The following is a 20,304-nucleotide window of genomic DNA, read 5'->3' as shown; positions in this document are numbered from 1 at the left end:
GACTGTTACTGTGTCTATGTAGAAAGGAAAGACATAAGAGACTCCATTTTGAAAAAGACCTGTACTTTAAACAATTGCTTTGCTATGATGTTGTTAATTTGTAGCTTTGCCCCAGCCACTTTGCCACAGCCACTTTGACCCAACCTGGAGCTCACAAAAACATGTGTTGTATGAAATCAAGGTTTAAGGGATCTAGGGCTGTGCAGGACGTGCCTTGTTAACAAAATGTTTACAGCAGTATACTTGGTAAAAGTCATCGCCATTCTCTAGTCTCAATAAACCAGGGGCACAATCACTGCGGAAAGCCGCAGGGACCTCTGCCCTTGAAAGCGGGGTATTGTCCAAGGTTTCTCCCCATGTGATAGTCTGAAATATGGCCTCGTGGGATGAGAAAGACCTGACCGTCACCCAGCCCAACAACCGTAAAGGATCTGTGCTGAGGTGGACTAGTAAAAGAGGAAAGCCTCTAGCAGTTGAGATAGAGGAAGGCCACCGTCTCCTGCCTGCCCCTGGGAACTCAATGTCTCGGTAGAAAACCCGATTGTACATTTGTTCAATTCTGAGATCAGAGAAAAACCGCCCTATGGTGGGAGGGGAGACATGTTTGCAGCATTGCTGCCTTGTTATTCTTTACTCCACTGAGATGTCTGGGTGGAGAGAAACATAAATCTGGCTTACGTGCACGTCCAGTCATAGTACCTTCCCTTGAACTTAATTATATCATAGATTCTATTGCTCACTTGTTTGTTGCTGACCTTCTCCTTATTATCACTCTGCCCTCCTACTACATTCCTTTTTGCTGAAATAATGAAGATAATAATCAATAAAAAACTGAGGGAACTCAGAGACTGGTGCCGGTGCAGGTCCTTGGTATGCTGAGCGCCGGTCCCCTGGGCCCACTGTTCTTTCTCTGTACTTCTCTATACTTTGTCTCTGTGTCTTATTTCTTTTCTCAGTCTCTCGTCCCACCCGACTAGAAATACCCACAGGTGTGGAGGGGCAGGCCACCCCTTCCTTTCCAATGGAACATAGAGAATTGAGCAAAGGGGTAATACCATTTCAAGAAACTCAGGAAACAAAGTGCATGCCAAAGATTTGCATTTAGCCACATTGCACTTTAAATACAAAGGCTTCAAAAGAAACATTTTGAAATGGTAAAAATTCAAGTATGGCCCATGAATGTTTTTTGGGGGGACTCTAGTAAAAGATAAGCTTTATCCAAAAAAGAGATAGCTAGGGAAAGTTTAGTAAAATAATAAATTCTAAGATTGGATATATTAAATAACATTAAATTAATTCGATATATTAAAAAACATTAACATAACATAAATTAAGGTGATCATAGAGACCAAACAATTGATTCATATCAATAAATCTGAATGGGCTTAATTTACCTATTTAAAAAGTCACATTGGTTCATAACACAAAACTCAATTCTTTCTTTGAATTAATAAAAAATCATTTTAAAGGTTTGAATATTGAAAGAATAGCAAAACTCAAAGAGTTTTTAGTCATGAAATACTTTCATTATAGATGAAGGATGCCACATTACTGTAACAACCAAAATCTGAGGTATAAGCTTCTTTGTACTCCAACTTGGAGGCTCATTGTCTTCATGTCTCACACAGCTATTGGATGAATGTGAAACACCTTAGCATTAGAAAGCTGAGTTTTTCATGATGGAACTCTCTTGTGCTGAGTTAGGCACATTCGAACTATATGAATAGCCTTGACCATTAAATTCTCCCAAAAAACACACAGGTACAAACCATGAATCAAAGTATTTTTTTCTTAGAAAATGTTTACAGGCTGATATATCTTGCTCTAGAACAACTTTCCAAATATGATTACAAGAATGTTACCTAATTTTAGTTAACAAATTTTATGTATTTGCCACGAATTATTATCTGATCCATCTAGACCAGCTAATATTAACTCCCACTATGAGATTCTGTGTATAAAAGACATACTAAATCAAGGTAATTAAAAGACTAACAACAAAGGGATAAGAAAAAGATAACCATGCAAATGGAAATTGTAAGAAAGCAGCAGTTGCTATCTTGATATCAGCCAAATAAACTTAGTCAAAATATAATATTAAATAAAACAAAGAAGAAATATTTATAATGCTAAAAAGATTTACAAAGAAGATATAACAGTAATACCAAATAACACATTAACTACTTATAAAATGAAGAAAGGACAAGAGATTTAAGGAGAAATAGGAATATACTAATAGTAGGAGACTGTACTATTCCACTTCAATATGACAGTTTGAGTGAAATAAAAATAAGAAAGTAGATGATAGGTAATAGATGGATCAATTCTAAGAATAAATAAAATTTCAAAAAATCTTCAAAATTGGTGTCTATTTATAAAGAGTATACAGGAATAAAGAATTATTCTTTCAATTTATTGTATATTTGACTTAGTTCAAAATTAGAAGTTACAAAATTTGTTACATACCATCAAAAAGCTATTACTCATCTACTTTTCTAGTTTTCATATAAGTATATATTACATAGACATATATATGTAAACTAGAAAAGACAATATAGAGGTCTGTCTATATTCATATGTCTATATGTAAATATATGTATGTTTTACATATATAACATGCCTATATAATGTATACATATATGTAAACTAGAAAAGTAGATAAGTAACAACTTTTTGATGGTGTGTAATATATTACAAATATTATATTATATATTGTGTAAATATGTATACATACTTCTGAAAATTCTCCTGGTGAGGTCTAAACCAAATTTATTTAAAAATTTAAAAAAATTCTATAAATTAAGAATATATGGTACCACAAGCTAAATCTTTTTTTCCTCTCTCTTTTTTTTTTTTGAAATGGAGTTTGGCTCTTGTTGCCCAAGCTAGAGTGCAATGGCACCATCTTTGCTCACCACAACCTCTGCCTCCTGGGTTCAAGTGATTCTCCTGCCTCAACCTCCCGAGTAGCTGGGATTACAGGAGTGCAGCACCACATCTGGCTAATTTTGTATTTTTAGTAGAGATGAGGTTTCTCCATGTTGGTCAGGCTGGTCTTGAACTCCCAACCTCAGGTGATCTGCCTGCCTTGGCATCTGAAAGTGCTGGGATTACAGGCGTAAGCCACCGCGCCCGGTCATAAACTAAATCTTATTACAGAAATAAATAATTTAAAGGCCAAAAGCTGAGAAGTGTGTGAATTATGGTAAATGTGAGAGTAAGAAAAAGTGATATCTGAATCTTCTCTCAGATATTTTTATGCTACACATCAAATCTATATATAACTGCTAAAGAAATATTCGGTTTTATTTCCTTATCCACTCTTGAATTTGATTTCCCCAAGTTCAGATAGTTACTACGCCACACTTATTTCTCATAGAAGAAAGCTTCCTTGCCTCACATTTGTTTTTCCATCTCTGATACCTTCAGTAGTATATATTAACCAGAGTAGAAGGAGGCATAAGTGTGTGGTTGGCATTCTTGAGTAAAATTATTCTGTTCCCTGTCTGAACCTAAATTTCTCAAACAGACAAGTAAAATTGAATTTTCAAAGTTGCATATTGGTGTAGGAAGTCTAAGTTAGAGAGAAAAATAAATTATATCCACATTTCACCCAGCCCATTTGTAAATACTGAGGAATTGAGCAATTCATAACAAGTAACAGGAAAAGAAAGAAATATATATTGGTCCAACTGACACAAAGTATATTTTTTAAATGGCAACGAAAGAGAAAAAAATACTCCCTGGCCAGATTGCAAGTTAGGCTACTATCAGGTTCATCTTATTTTTCTTCTGCATTTTTGTGATTCTAATCATCCCTCAAAAACCATAACATCCCTGCTACTAAATTCCCATTGTAAGTTTTATTTTTATCTTGAATGAAATAAGGCTGAGATTACATTTGTTCCCCGTATCATTCTGAACAAAACATATTGTTCCCCAAATAGGTTTTGGTAGTGTTTAGTGATCTCTTTAACCTCTTTCTATCATTCCTTTCTCCAATCTGCCATTGAAACAAGGTCTGGTCATCCATGACAATCTTCCTAAGCTTCTTATGTCAGGTTTAATATTCATGAGCATTACAGGATTGATTAAAAGTCTAGGCATCTAGGCCTAGACTCTAGAGACAGGTGGCTTGTGTTCAAATCCAGCTGCCATTTTTATGAAGATTGTGATCTTTGGAAAGTTACTTAAACTCTTTATATTTCAGCTTCCTCAGATGTAAATTAAAGATAAATAGTATTGTCGTGTTCTTGTTTCTCATGCCTGGTGCTGGTAGGCTGTTATTTCTCTATATCTTCTATTGAAACCTATATATATTGATTTTCTTTAAAAGTAAAAACTGAAAATCTCAGAAGATATCAAGGTAAGCTGAGCTCTTACTGCTTTTGTTCAAGGTCATTTCAAATTCTGATGAAAGTAAACTTTTATTTTAATGACCTCACCTGGAAATGGGGACAAAATTTAGGACCTACCTAAAAACATTACAGACAAAAGTGAGTATCCAAAGGACTGTACTATCAGGACTGAACTCAAAATAAGCCTGTTCCTGCCTTGCTCCCTACCTATCAAAAGACTGCAGGAAGGATCCTCTTGACCCTGAAAAGGGCAGACAACAGGGAACCAGGCAATCATATTGAGAAGTAATAGCATGTGGCCACAATCACAGGAGTTTATAACTAAGAGTCTCATATCCTAGGTAGTTCAAATATTCTTAAGTCCTGAATTAAGTTCAGAGGTCTCATTATTTTTTTGACGAATCTAAATCCATGGAGGAAGTGAATTGAGGAATGCATCTTCTTTCAAAACCGCACATTATTCCTACAAATATATGTATTTCAAAGGCAATAATCACTTCACCATCTAAGATAACTCTCAAAAACTACTATTCTTTTTTTTTATTATTATACTTTAAGTTTTAGGGTACATGTGCACATTGTGCAGGTTAGTTACGTATGTATACATGTGCCATGCTGGTGTGCTGCACCCACTAACTCATCATCTAGCATTAGGTATATCTCCCAATGCTATCCCTCCCCCCTCCCCCCTCCCCACCACAGTCCCAGAGTGTGATATTCCCCTTCCTGTGTCCATGTGATCTCATTGTTCAATTCCCACCTATGAGTGAGAATATGCGGTGTTTGGTTTTTTGTTCTTGTGATAGTTTACTGAGAATGATGGTTTCCAGTTTCATCCATGTCCCTACAAAGGACATGAACTCATCATTTTTATGGCTGCATAGTATTCCATGGTGTATATGTGCCACATTTTCTTAATCCAGTCTATCATTGTTGGACATTTGGGTTGGTTCCAAGTCTTTGCTATTGTGAATAATGCCGCAATAAACATACGTGTGCATGTGTCTTTATAGCAGCACGATTTATAGTCATTTGGGTATATACCCAGTAATGGGATGGCTGGGTCAAATGGTATTTCTAGTTCTAGATCCCTGAGGAATCGCCACACTGACTTCCACAATGGTTGAACTAGTTTACAGTCCCACCAACAGTGTAAAAGTGTTCCTATTTCTCCACATCCTCTCCAGCACCTGTTGTTTCCTGACTTTTTAATGATTGCCATTCTAACTGGTGTGAGATGGTATCTCATAGTGGTTTTGATTTGCATTTCTCTGATGGCCAGTGATGATGAGCATTTTTTCATGTGTTTTTTGGCTGCATAAATGTCTTCTTTTGAGAAGTGTCTGTTCATGTCCCTCGCCCACTTTTTGATGGGGTTGTTTGTTTTTTTTCTTGTAAATTTGTTTGAGTTCACTGTAGATTCTGGATATTAGCCCTTTGTCAGATGAGTAGGTTGCGAAAATTTTCTCCCATGTTGTAGGTTGCCTATTCACTCTGATGGTAGTTTCTTTTGCTGTGCAGAAGCTCTTTAGTTTAATTAGATCCCATTTGTCAATTTTGGCTTTTGTTGCCATTGCTTTTGGTGTTTTGGACATGAAGTCCTTGCCCACGCCTATGTCCTGAAAGCATGGTACTGGTACCAAAACAGAGATATAGATCAATGGAACAGAACAGAGCCCTCAGAAATAACGCCACTTACCTACAACTATCTGATCTTTGACAAACCTGAGAAAAACAAGCAATGGGGAAAGGATTCCCTATTTAATAAATGGTGCTGGGAAAACTGGCTAGCCATATGTAGAAAGCTGAAACTGGATCCCTTCCTTACACCTTATACAAAAATCAATTCAAGATGGATTAAAGATTTAAACGTTAGACCTAAAACCATAAAAACCCTAGAAAACTACTATTCTTATGAAGAATCAGCAGAAACTACAAAAACACTTTCTCAAAGAGTTTAGATAATAATATCATTGGTTGATATTATGCAGGTTCTCCTGTCTGCCATGAAAAGAACATAGGATAGTTACTGGGTATCCACTGATATCAGAATGAGAAGTGAATCCAAACTGCAGGTAAAATAGACCTATAGATTCATGAGAGACAGTAATTATTATATTTATTATAAATTACTGTGATTTAGGGGCTGTTTTTGGTGCAGCACTACTATAGGCAAAACGTGACAGTCAAGCGCGGTGGCTCATGCCTGTAATCCCAGCACTTTGGGAGGCCAAGGAGGGCAGATCACCTGAGATCAGGAGTTCCAGACCAGCCTGGTCAAAATGGCGAAACCCAGTCTCTAATAAAAATACAAAAATTAGCCGGGCGTGTTGGTGCGAGCCTGTAGTCTCAGCTACTTGGGAGGCTGAAGCATGAGAATCGCTTCAACTGAGGAGTCAGAGGTTTTAGTGAGCCAAGATTGTGCCACTGCACTCCAGCCCGGGCAGCAGAATGAGACTCCATCTCCAAAAAAACACAAAACAAAACAAAAACAAAATAAACAAACAACAACAAAAAACATGACTAGCAAGAAACACTAATAAGTATAGAGGCAAAATCAACAAAATATGAGCTAGGAGAAAAAGTTCAAATACTGTGTAAATAAATTAAATGGGAAGTTGCCTCACTATATTGTCTGGCAAAGAATCAAATTCACCACACTGGCCTTATTATATTATTATTTCTGCTATAAATATTCTAGATGCATTCTGATAAGTGGATGCTTACTTTCAGGTAGAGTTAACAGCTTAAATTAAACAAACTGGAAAAATAAAAGCATTTTTGTTGTCGGTGTGTTTTTTTTTCACCATACTCATTTCCACTTCTTCAACCAACAAAATGTTAAATATATCTATATTCATATGACTTTCACTTTTACCAATGTAAGTCAATCTAAAAATATACTAGAAGTAATTCCCCTGTATTTGAATTGTACTTATCAATGTATGTTTATTGATATTCATTCTGAGTAAAAATTATATCCACATCTATTAGAATTCATAGAAAGTCAGCTGTAACTGCTGTATTATAGGAATATTGACTATGTGTGGTTCAAATACTACCTCTTTTTAAACTAAAAATTTTGTTCTCCGTAACATTGTTGACAGAAATCTTCTCACTATCATTGCTCCCCTGAGAGATCAAGATTATTTTTTTCTTACCAATAATAGAGGTAGGGATAAGACAACTAGCCTTAGACAGACTCACTTTTGTTTTCCAGCTCTACACTACCATAGGAATACAACTTTGGGTAATTGTGTTTCTATTCCTGGATTTCCTCATATGTAAAATGGAGATGATAATAGTACTTACCTCAGAGATTCATTGTGACAATAAAATGTGTTACTATATGTAAGACAATGAATAATCCTGAAACATAATAGTCAAATAAATTGTTGTTACTATCATCATCATCATCATCATAATCACCACCACCTATATCTTCTTTTTCATTATTATAAATTAGACACATTCTTAAGATTCCATGTATACGTTTTCCAGGTTCAAACATTAAAAGTATTGTTTATAAGGGGAATCTTATGCACTTAAATCTACCACTAAAATGATGTCCCTTATGTTTTCATTAATTTGGAGAAGAACCTTTGTGTTTATCTTGATTTTTCTTGCTTTTTCAACAAAATTAAAAGACGTATACTAAGAAACATATCAAGGTACAAAATGAATTGTGTTCAGCATTCTATATTAGTAATTTACAGGAGCATCAATTTTATACATATGGGAGTTAAGGCATTATAAGATAATCTTTAAATAATAATTCTCTTTGTCAATAAAAACACACAAAAATTAAGTTTCACTTTTTCTTATTTCTGCCTCAAAAATAAAATTTATAAAAGAGTGCGTTGAGCGTGTGTTTTTTTCTATCTAGTCATCTACATGCTGTCTGCTCAGACTATCACTTTTAGGAAGATGATGTAAGAAAATTCAATATAGAGCTGGCATAATTGTGCATAGCTGCTGTCAAGAATTCCTAGGCAGAGACTGTCAACTTAAAAGGTTACTGTGACATTTCTAGAATATGTTTTTTCAAATATGAATGAAACATGTTGCCTTTTTGGTTGAGGGTAGGGAAGGCATGGAACCTGACATTTTTCACACTGCCAAAATTAGAAAACAAAGTATTGCAATGCCAAGATTAATCAATCACTCAACAAATATTTATGTGAAACCTATTTAGGTGCCCAATACACTGCTGGAACCCACTTTTTATCAGGTTTAAGTGTTTAATCAAATGTAACCTAAAAATCAAGGAGCTGCTTTCCTCTAAATTATATAGTCTTGCCAAGAGAATGTAACATTCATACACTGAAACTACTAAAGTACCTATATCCTTCTAGAAGAATATTTTTTATACTCACATTAATAAAAATGCAGTCAAATTCAAGCTATAATAAAGCTTAACTCTTTGAAGAAACAGAAATATAAAATTTAATTATGTTGTTAAGATGTTAAATAATAATTATTTGCAGTGCTAGTTTTACTCTTGTAAAAGAAGTGTAGGATGATATGCCAGAAGTAGAATCAATGACTAGATTTGGCAGTCTTTTACAAAGATGCATTGATATTAGCAAAATCATTTAGGAAAGTTTCACTTAAACTATATTAGTAGTGAGAATAATGGAAACAAAGGTAAACTGTAAACTATAACACTGAAATGAATTTTACACATTGGAAAAAGCTCATTTAGAATCCTTTTGATTGTAAAAGGAGACAGGCAGAGATCATGGCAAGAGTCTCAGATATACTTCTAAATATTTCACATCATGTGGGAGGTTTCTTCAGATAAATCTGGGGCTGGAGTTGCTGTGCTGTTCTTCCTGTGGAGTTGTAAATGTCATGTTCCAAATTCAGGAGAATTCCACAGCTGGAATTTTTTTTTAACCAACTGTCTACCAGTTTTCTATTATGTGCTTGTTAATCTTTAATCCTTTCCTATCTAAATCCTCTAATTTAATAAAGAATTGTACATTGTGCTGCTTTATATACCCTTTTAAAATAATATCATTTTTAATGAGCAAAAAATAAGCTTGAATAAATTATCTTTATTTGCCTTTTCCTTGTTTGTTTTCTGCCCTAATTACATTTATGAAGTATATTTTTTCCTTCTGTTTGATTAGTTAGTTGCCAAATCTGAAAATGAATTAGTGTAAGTAGTTCAGCTTGGAGGTAAGTAGTATATTTGTAGCCTTAAAGAATTAATAAGATTCTCAAGAGAACCATATACAAATTGCAATATGTATAATAAACATTGGAATGAAGTGAAATAAAGTTTTGTTGATATATACTTATGTAACTATTGACAAATATATACATATATCAGATATATGTGGATACACATAGTTTATATGTATTTATAAACTGTATTGTGTATTATAAACTGTATTGTGTATTATAAACTGTATTATATATGTATTGTGTGTGTGAGTATATATGTACGTATACACACATACTTTTATTATTATATCTATAGTTTGTATACAGTTTTGCTGATTTAAAATGAGGTGGTAGTTAAAGTCTATATTTTATTTTTTATAGTCATCTTTGTACCTTTGCCTCTAAGCATCTTTGCTCATTGTTTTCCATTCTCTCCACTCATTTTATTGATCTTGTTGTGGGTTCTAGATTCAAGTTAGTCTCTAAAGTTTATGGCTAGGAACATTTCAAGGTTTTCTTTGCAATTAACAGCATGGCAGTATCAGCAAGGGAAACTTGTTACAAGTAATCAGGAAAATACAAAATTAACCCTTTATACTTAATAATTATGGCCTGAAACAAACAAAGAATATGCAAAGCAAATAAACTCAAAAATTGAACTTGTCAACCAAAAAGTGAATGAGACAGAGCTCAATTCATTAAAGGCTTAGTTTGCCAAAGTTGAGGGTACATCTGGAAAAAAGAAAGAAAAGTCACAGTAAGATCTGCAACCTGCGCTTTTTCCAAAAAGAGTTTTGGGAACTTCAATATTTAAAGGGAAAAGAGTAAACAGGAGGGGAAGGAAAAAAAGGAGGATGAGTAGGCAATCTGTTTGGGAACAGAAAGGAGGCAGTTTTTGCATGACTCAGTTCCCAAGCTTAACTTTCGTTTTGGCATAGGGAGTTTGGAGTCCAAAGGTTCTATTTTTCTTATACATTTCCCCCATTTTCTTCAAAATCTTTCAGAGAAAGTATTGGTCTGTATGAATTGGATAACTTTTTGCCTCCTTAAAAAACTTGAGGTTCCTGGGCCTGTCAGAAAGTGGCATTCTTAATAGGATGTGACATTCTTTACAGGATCCCTGTAAAAAACCTGCATAGACAAGGTACAAAAACAGTATTTCAAAGGGGATTTTGTCAGCCCTGTAATGTTAATCTCAATTCCACAAAGCAGTTGGTTCATACCTAAAGTATGTCATTCCGGTTAAAGCCTTGGTATAATAACTAGTGTCTCCAATTGTGTTCTATTACAAAAGGAAACAGATTCTTATTGAACTTATGCAAATACCTATATTGCTGTAAATTAAGAATACTCACAAATAGTTTCCAAATTCTGGATAAATCAGATAGATAGAAAGAAATATGTTTCAAAATTTACTCACAAGGGTATACTTTACTCAATTGTTACAAGCTATACCTTGCTCAAAAGAAAAAAAAACTTTTATTGACTCTCAGAAACAAAACAAAAAGAATCAGCAATGTTTCAAACAAAAATAAAGTCATAAAAATTATTTCATTCCTCTACTAGTTCAGTCTCATAAAATTAACTCATTCCACTTGACAGTGGTTAGTAATTCTTATGAATATATGAGCTCTTCAGTGAGAGTCCTGGAAGTATTTTCTCTAGTCTAATGGCACAATCTCTAAGATTATCCAACACCTGCACTTAAGAGCACCCATCAGAGTCCTTTATAGAAATTTCCTTTGAGAAATAGGTTTTGCATTATAACTGATGATTAACTGCTTTTGAGAAGGATCAAAATAAAATAATAATTGTCTGTGGATGACACGAAAATGTTAAACACCGTTTCATATTTAACAATGCTTTCTGTATGATTTTATTATATCAAATAATCTGAACATGTCTCTTTTGGACTTCAAGTGTCCTAACATCTAAAAAAGTTAATGAGATCAATAAGACTGAATTTAGGACATAAAATTTTGACTTTGGAGTTTTTCAAGTATCAAAGGTTTCAAATTCTTGATATTACAAAATGGGATAACAGGTCTCTATAAAAGTAAGTCATTTGACTAGCCAAAATGATAAAGATTTTAAAAAGAAAATCTACTCTTTGATAGGGAGGAGACTCATTCCCAAACAATAAGATAAAATAAAGATGGCATAATGCCTACTTAATCTGTTCCTTTTTCTTTCCCCTTTTTTGTAGTTTACTCAAAAGGTAAACAAAAATATGTTATTATCTGTTTATACTACACAAAAATCTTGTTCAAAAGAGAAAATTTTATTTTTACATAGTGTATTCTTAACATTAGAGGCAATTTTAAATAAAATCTTATAAACATATCCACCTAATCTCAGTTTGACCATAAGGTAAGATTTCAATAAACCATAATGTTTTACAATTGTTTTTCACATTCTTTCTTTTCCAACTTTCTATATCCATTCAGTTTTAGCTATCATTCTTTTTCATTTTTTCAATTGGAGTAAAACCTCAAAACTAGGTAAAATTATTCCCTTTAACAAAAAACGAGTTTCCATGCCTTCCTATTACCTTTTTACCAAAAACACATTCTATTTTCCGTTACATTTTACATATAAAATTGTTTCACTAATATTTAATTGTTTTAATAAGATATATTATTTGTAATGTTAACTCTTACTAACTCTTATTTTTAGGGAGAGGCCTAGGAACCAAGGGGATTTATTTATTTACTTACTTACTTACTTATTTTGAGACAGAGTCTCAGTCCATTATCCAGGCTAGAGTCCAGTGGTGCAATCTCTGCTCATTGCAACCTCTGCCTCCTGGGTTCCAGCTATTCTTGTGCCTTAGCCTCCCGAGTAGCTGGAATTACAGGTACACACCACCATGGTTGACTCATTTTTGTATTTTAAGTAGAGACAGGGTTTCTTCATGTTGGCCAGGCTGGTCTGGAACTCCTGATCTCAAGTGATCTACCCGTCTCGGCCTCTCAAACTGCTGGGATTACAGGTATGAACCACCATGCCCAGAAGTAAGGGATTTTAAATATGTACCAGATTCAGAGTAAGCCCACGACAAAGGACAATGCATAAAGCTAGGCTTTTTCGTGGCCCCAAAGGCTCAAATCTAAATACATAAATTTGTAGAGAAGTTAAGCAAGGATCAAAAGTATTACAGAAGCCAAGTTTTAAACCTTAAAATATCTAACAGAAACAGTATCTGAACTGCAAATTTTGAAGACATTTCTGTTTTACTTTACAAATAATTTCAAAACTGTCTTTATTTACTAATGATTACTAAAGTCATATGAACTGAAAGGCATTTGAGTTAAAGTTTCTATTTTTTGATATGAGATTTGATTTAAGTGCTTACTTTTTCTTTAGGCCAATTAGTTAGAACTTTCAAATATGTTTGTGAAACATCACATACACGTGACACATATAAACACATAGACATACAGACCACACAAACAAAAGCAGTTTTTCTAGATTTATAAGATTCTTCATTTGCAAGTTTTAAATAAGAATTTTTTCATTCGTTCTTCCAATTATCTGCTTTACTGCCCTAGTCAATTGTTAGCCAGGCCACCCTAAATTTGCATGTCTAAAGACACAACACCTATGTGAAACAAGATAGAGAATTTACATCTCATAGTACAGACAGAACTAGAGAATTTAAGCTTTTCAAAAGAATTTTGGGTGTGTTAGAGGAAGATTAATAAATGGATGCCAAGGTAATATAAAATTACTTAAATTTATCATCAGATTTTATAAGAAAGCCAATTTTATTTAGATAGGGACTTTTAATTTAGTTTTGATCTTTTAAATGGAACATTAAACTCAAGGCAGGGCCCACCATGAGTATTGGATTTTGACGAAGGAAGAAACGCCATGGGGACTGGGCCACATAACAGTTTCACAGTGAATTTCGCTACAAGGAAATTCCTCCAAAGCTGGTGGGCAACCAGATGCCAATCAGCCCACTCTGTGATCAGCCCATTCCCTTGTCATTATATACACCAAAGCCAAATTTTTTACAATACAAAGTAATTTCTTGTACCCCCAAAAGCCAAAAAGATAAGGTTACGCAATCCAAAAAAAAGCAGAAGTTTGGATTTGAAAGGACTCTGTTCATTCCAACTCTTGGGATTCCCTGAGTTAAAAAAAAAAAACAGCAATTTCTCTAAAAAAAGTAATCTGCAGTGCCTTTGCTGTTTTTTCTTAAGGAGGGAGAGGGGGTTAGCGTGGAGGTTAGAAGTCCCAGGCTGTTAAATTTTTTCTTTTTGTCCCCTTATGTTGTACCAAGGGTTGCAAAAGAAAGGACGGGCCTATATAAATAAATAGGGAAACAGAGGGAGCTCATGTGGCTGGCAGAGGTTTAAGAGAGAAATTTAGTTGACTGAGAGCTTCACAGAGAGAGCAAATAGAGGTCTTATAACTACATATATATTCATATATAATCTAAATGTCAGTTTTTATTGTCGACTTTTGACGATAGAGCTCTTAAAAATCCTTTCAAATTTCTTATTACTAGATTTTAGATAGAACAGTTCATATTTCTAATATTTCTGGCTTTTGAACTGCTTTAACAAAAAGTATCCTCCCAAGTACCTTAACCAAGGATATGACTTAACCTTGGACACACAAAGTGTCTCCAAAGAGGTGACAAGCAGTTTTTTTACAAAATCCAGAATCACCCAAAAGATAGCTCAGAGAAGGACAGCGTCACTAGCTATAAATGAGGTATAACCCACACTTCTGTCCAGCCATACTCTCTGGGGTCTTCATTTCTTGGATGACCTTCCACTCCAAAGGCCCAAAACTCTGTGAGCTTCCTGCAGATAGAAGAAGGCAGGAAATCAAAGGCTGTTCAAGGAAGGGGGAAAGATCAACAGTAAATTGGTACCCCAAAAGTCACAGAAATAAACTAAGAGATGCTGGTTCACTGACCAGCAATCAAATCCTTGCCATAGCAGTGAGAGTGCAGAATTGAATTTTAGCTATTGTGCCATAAGGTTAAGTGGCCCTTGTTCCCTGACCAGATAGCAAACCTAAGCCATGGTGGGAATTTTAACTGTTTAGGTCAGATTTTTTTTTCTCTCTCTTAATTTAGCCAAGAGAATTTTTAAGGCTGGCCATGGCACTATTATATGTCCTTTTGAAATTTGATCTTTTCATTAATTATGTAGAATAATAGATCTCTATAATCTTTCAGTTAGTAGCACACAGAGAGAAAGGCTGGGAAGGCAGATTCGTTATATAAAGAAAAACCCTCAGGTAGTCAATTTTTTTAATCTTTCTTAACTGGCCAGGGTTTTTTAGAGGTGGAACTTAACTTTATACAGCTATGAGGGTTTCACTTGACATTAGAGGGAGCCAGGACGTGGTTAAATCTAAGGGAAGATAGACTAAAATTTACAAAAGAAAGAAAAAAAAAGGCCCAGTGGGGTGGCTCACACCTGTAATCCCAGCATTTTGGGAGGCTGAGGTGAGTGGATCACCTGAGGTCAGGAGTTCGACACTATCCTGGCCCACATAGTGAAACTCCATCTCTAATAAAAATACACAAAAAATTAGCCGGATGTGGTGGTGCATGCCTGTAGTCCCAGCTACTTGGGAGGCTGAGGCAGGAGAATCATTTGAACCCAGGAGGCGGAGGTTGCAGCAAGCCAAGATTGCACCACTGCACTCCGGCCTGGATGACAGAGGGAGATTCTGTCTCAAAAAAACAAACAAACAACAAACAAACAAACAAAAACAAAAAACAAAAAAACAGAAAAAAGGCAGTCACACAATTTACATAAAGTCAAGATCTCTGAGCATAAAAAGAAGTGATAGCTGACAGAACTTGACCTTTAGCTACCAAACCCCAAAATGAAGCCCCAAACCACTTACCTGGAGATGGAGCCCAAGTGGAAGCCTACTCTTGGCCATCACAGAAGCAGAAAACTCCCAGAAGAGGAGCTCAGCAGCAGAATAAACCTCAGATCTCAACCAAAAATTATTGGGAGATCAGGGATCTCTGGAGGGAGAAGCTCCCACACTTCAGCAAATCAAGTCATCTGTCAGGACAATAAGAGCTCCAGCTAGTAGCAGGGCCCTGATAGGGGAGCTGCTGTAGACCGAGGTCTAAACTTCACACTCCTTTCACAGAATGCCTTCATGGCTACCAAAATGTAACCCAACGAAAGAGTGACTGACACAGATCTCAATTGATTAGAGGTTTATCTTGCCAAGGTTGAGGATGCGTCTGGGAAATAGAAACCCAAGTCACAGTAGGACCTGTGACCAGCACTTTTTCCGAAGAAAGTTTTGAGAATTTCAATATTTAAAGGGGAAAGAGTGAGCAGGAGGGAAGCTCAGTAAATTAGCACTCAGTGAGTCTACTTTTTTTTTTTTTTTTTTTGAGATAGAGTCTTGCTCTGTCACCCAGGCTGGAGTGCAGTGGCACAATCTCGGCTCACTACGACCTCCACTTCCTGGGTTCAAGCGATTCTGCTGCCTCAGCCGCCTGAGTAGCTGGGATTACAGGAGTGCCCCACCATGCCCAGCTAATTTTTGTATTTTTAGTAGACATGGGGTTTCGCCATGTTGTCCAGGCTGGACTCAAATTCCTGACCTCAGGTGATGCCACCCGCCTCAGCCTCCCAAAGTGCTGGGATACAGGTGTGAGCCAACCACCGCACCTGGTGGAGTCTATTTTTTACATGAGAAAATAAAGGAGTAGAAGGAAAAGTGAATTATGCATTCCTCTTGTGCTCAGTAAATCTGTTTTACTTAATATTAAATTTTAGTATTACCTAATTTAAGCATGTGGAATTATAGCTATCTGTTTGGGAACAAAAGAAAGTCAGTGATTCAGTTCCCAAGGTTAACTTTGCTTTTGGCATAGGGAGTTTGGGGTCCTAGGATTCTAATTTTCTTTCACAAACATTTTGGAGAGGGAGTTTGAGTTCTTAAATCTCTGGTCATCTGTTCCACTTCATCATTCTCTTTCATAACAATCTTCCTCAAAACCTTGCCTGAGTGACATTCCTCTTATTTTCCCTTTTCATAGTCTTTGAATATGAAGTTCCCCAAAACTGTGACTCAGACTTCATTTACATTAGAACAGAATCTGAAAGAGTAGTCATTCTCTGACACTAATACTTATTTTATGTTAAATCCTACTATCATTATCACTGGCACTTTGCAAAAGTTCCAAATATATTTGCAATGTAACTTCACTTTTTCTCAGATTCTTTTAAGGTTTATTTCTAATTTCTTAGAGTAATTAACCAAAATAATTACTGGCTATCATTTATTCTTAAAATGGTGGGCAAGCACTGTTGTATTTTGGGGAAAAAATCAGTTGTCTTTGTAAGAGTTAAAGAGGAAAGGAAAATGAAACGCGGCTGGCAGTTAAAGACAGGTTTTCTTTAGTTAAAACCTGAGAGGCACTCCTGGCTGATTTCGGTCAGGTGCGCTTTCTCTTATAGACTAAGAGTATATATTGGTTTTAGGGTGAGGGGGCTTATCACAAGCTTGGAATATTTATATGTGTGGAGAAGTTTTTGACAGGATTGGAATCTCTCTGGGAGGAGGGGAGGTTATTTTGGGGCAGGCATCTTTCCGGCCTGGAGTGGGGTTATCTCAGGGCTAGCATGTCTCTGGTTGAGGAGGAGTTTGGAATGTTTTTGGTTGGAGATGTTATTTGTGGTTTATGGTCATGCTGACCTTAGCCATTAGGCTGATGCCCTTTGGTTTTAGGTGGCTTTTTATTAAGGTGAACTTTAGAATCAGGGGCTTGTCCAAGATGGCAATCCTCCTGCCCTGTCAGTCATAAAATGAACAAACAAATCACTAAGGCACCTCCTATAACTTTAAGTAGTTCACTAACTAAAGGAGGAGGCAGAAATATTGCATACATATAATATGTTTATTGCCTAAAGTTCAGCATAATATGTGATAAATTTAATAGTAAAGTATTTGTTAATTCTTCCAACAAATGTTTTTGAGCTCCTAGACAGATAGACATCATTCTATGTATTTGGTCATCATAGTGACCAAATTTACAATTAATGACATACTGTCATGAATTTTACATTCTGTCTGAGGGAGACAAAAAGTAATCGGTGTAAACAAGTAAGTTACATAACATATTGAAAAGGTGGTAGCATTGAGGAGAAAACAAATGCAATGTAAAGGAGGGACTAGGGAAATGCTATAGTTTTAAGAGTGGATAGGATAGACCTCAAATCAAAACCAGCATTTGATCAATTGATCAAGAACTTGAGCTAGCTAGGGAGACCAGCTACAGGAAGAAGGAATGGTCAGTGTGAACACAGGAAGGCAGGAAAAAACAGTACCAAAAAGAGACCAGAGCGAAGTTAATAAATGGGAAAACAGCAGAAGAGAGGTCAAAGGGGTATGGAGAGGCTTTTGGCCATTATAAGGAGGTAGTTTTCTACTCTGACTAAAATGACAAATGACTAAACAGTTTAAAAGAAGGAAATGACCACATAGACAATTTATTTTGAAAAGATTTTTCTGACCACAATGCTGACAGTTGAGTGTAAATGGGGCAGGATGGAAAGCTATGAGTTAGGAAGCTAATTGTTCGTAATAATTGAGGAAGAAGGTATTGGTGGCGATCAGAAATAGAAACGGTGAGAAGTTGTGGGACAATGTGTGTTTTAAAAAGAAAACTAATCTTTTTGGAGGTGAGATTTGCAAGAAGCAGTATACAGGGCGACTCGAAAGTCACGGGCCTGAGCACTTCACTGGGGGGAAAGCATTGCCAATCAGTGCTGAAGCAGATTGCAGGTGAAGCAAGTTTGGCATGTATTGGTGGGGAAATGTGTGGTACTCTTCTGGATATGTCAAGTATAAGGTGTTACTATTAGGTAGTAGTTATCTTTGGAATTTCAGGAGAAATTCAGACTTAAATAATAAATTATCTGGTCACAAGTTTTAAAATGACAATTCAAATCCTCATAGCAATGAGAGAAAAAAAACTTGAGGGAAAATATTGTTCTATAATAGGATTTCGGAATTGAGCCTCTAGGTGAGAGGGTGCAGTTAAGTATTTGACAATGAGAAATATGCCTTTTTTTTTTTTTTGCTTTGAAGATTACTAACCTATTTTTTGGTTTTTGCTTTTATTTTTTTTCTTTTCTTTCATTTTTATGAAAATAGATGGGTAAGCAAAATGCAAAATTGTATTGCAGACAAGGAGAGAAGTTTGAAGACTGTCACACTGACAGTGAAAAATATAAAGGGCTCAACTGCAAGGAGAGCATCTTCACGTTAATACCACAGTAGTTTGCAGCTCTATTTATTTGTAAATCTTGTATGCTATGGGGATATTAATACATTGGAGAACTTATTGTAAAGATTAAGGGCAATCTACTTTAAGTGTATGGCAAAAAACTGACACAGTGGTGCTTAATGATTGTAACTGAAAAATTTATTTTAAAACAAGAATGGCAGTAAATTAAAGCATATTTATTTTGGGAGATTCTATAGTAAATGAAAACTGACGTGATAGGTATGGAAGATAAAGAAGGCCTCAAGTCTAGCTTGAACAGCCATAATTGATGGTGAGGCCATTGGAGAATGACAATAGGAAACATTTAGAAAATGTGTTGGGGAGATGTAATGAAATTATTTAGCATTATGAGTGACTATAACGTGCCAGAGACTGAGCACTGAGAATATAATGGAAGGAAAGACAGACTCTGTCCTTGAATTAAAGGAGCCCACAACATTTTTTATTAAATTCTTACTTTTCATTTTGTATGCCATTTAGTTATTTTGGGGCATATATGTAACACTGGTTATACCAGAATTGACTAGAGGCAGAGTCCATAATTCAGTCATTGCTTTTGTATCCTTGTACAAAATAATTATATGTTCTGTATAATTCAGTTCTTGCAAATTTATAAACTTTATCTCCTTTTACTGTTCACCAAAATCTATGAGGCAAATATCAAACATGATTAGTAATCAACTTCTGAATGAATGTAAGGATCACATCATCCTTCCATTCCTTCATTCATCTATTTGAGCACAAATGACCTATAATGAGTAAGGGATTTTGAAAAGTGACTCTATTTTCTTGTTAATAGCTATGTTAAGCTGAAATTTTTAATAAAGACATATGAATATGAGTGTGTATATGTGTATTTGTAAATGAAAACATAAAAGGAATAGTTTCCTTGAATATTATATGGAGTCTAACAGTCATGTTTTATATGTACATACATGTATATATAACATAGACATAAATTATATATAGACACTTAGGTAGCTATATTGATAAATGAATACAGATATATAGATATCCTTAATCTTAAAAAACCTGAATGTTAGGGTTTTATAATTTTAGAAGATCCTAGACGTCTAATTACTCACACTTAATTCATGTCTACCGATAAATATCTGCAATTCTTGAGGTTGTGTAATAGTATCTACTTCATATATGGTGAAATCTCAGCCTGAGTATGTATGTATCATTGCATACATTTTCTTTCGTATTTTGTTGATAGTAGAACCAATGAGAATTGATCAACTTAGTCACCATTTCTAATGATCAAAAGATTTATAAATCAACTTTTATTAGCTTAAGTTATGAAAAAAGAAGAGCAAAATGGTTTATTTGCTGTTTAGAAAAGTAAACAATAGGGCATAGCATGGTGGCTCACGCCTGTAATCCAAGCATTCTGGGAGGCCGAGGTACGTGGATCACTTGAATCCAGGAGTTTGAGACAAACCTGGGCAACATGGCGAAACCTCTATAGAATATAAAATA

Source organism: Pan paniscus, chromosome 4 (genome assembly GCF_029289425.2).
Source record: "Pan paniscus chromosome 4, NHGRI_mPanPan1-v2.0_pri, whole genome shotgun sequence".
Classification (NCBI taxonomy): Eukaryota; Metazoa; Chordata; class Mammalia; order Primates; family Hominidae; genus Pan; species Pan paniscus.
Note: the sequence above shows the minus strand (reverse complement) of the source record.